The 658-nt window shown below is 47.6% G+C and overlaps 1 non-coding gene across 1 annotated transcript; it reads left to right on the top strand.

Moving 5' to 3' along the window:
• Nucleotides 1-313: 313 nt before the first annotated feature.
• Nucleotides 314-388, top strand: Trnat-ugu (transfer RNA threonine (anticodon UGU)). The gene has a single exon. It is a non-coding gene; the product is annotated as a tRNA-Thr (tRNA).
• The last annotated feature ends 270 nt before the right edge of the window (nt 389-658 follow it).

The following is a 658-nucleotide window of genomic DNA, read 5'->3' as shown; positions in this document are numbered from 1 at the left end:
CCCCTGATACGTCTAGATACGACTCTGAGAGGGGACATGTACGTAATCATCCTGTTTGATCACCTCCACCCATTCATATACATTATATGGATATGGTGTCTGTACGTAGTTCTGGCAACACCGGCCATGACCTTCTGTGCGGATGCACACATATTTCCCGAACTCTTAGGGTATTTGGAAAGAATTCCTTCCACGGGTAATGAGTGTGTTGGGGTGGGACACTACGAATGTAGTGTGTGGACATACAACGTGAGAATGTGGGTCTCGCGGCAGCCGGGAGCGAGATAGTCCATGCAGTCGAACTATTCTCTGTGCCCTTGGTGGCTCAGATGGATAGAGCGTCTGTCTTGTAAGCAGGAGATCCCGGGTTCGAGTCCCGGTCAAGGCACACATTTTCACCTGTCCCCGTTGATATATATCAACGCCCGTCAGCAACTGAAGGTATTAATATAATTCAAATTCTACCCATTCATGTCCATTGTGCATTCTGACGGATTTGGGCAATTCCAGCAGATCAATGCGACAACCCACACTGCCAGAATTCCTACAGAGTGTCTCCAGGAACACTCTTCTGAGTTTAAACAAAGCCAACAAACTCGCCAGACATGAACATTATTGAGCATATCTGAGATGCCTTGCAACGTGCTGTTCAGAAGAG

The sequence above is a fragment of the Schistocerca serialis genome, chromosome 1 (assembly GCF_023864345.2).
Source record: "Schistocerca serialis cubense isolate TAMUIC-IGC-003099 chromosome 1, iqSchSeri2.2, whole genome shotgun sequence".
Lineage (NCBI taxonomy): Eukaryota > Metazoa > Arthropoda > Insecta > Orthoptera > Acrididae > Schistocerca > Schistocerca serialis.
Note: the sequence above shows the minus strand (reverse complement) of the source record. Positions and strands in the feature narration are given on the sequence as shown.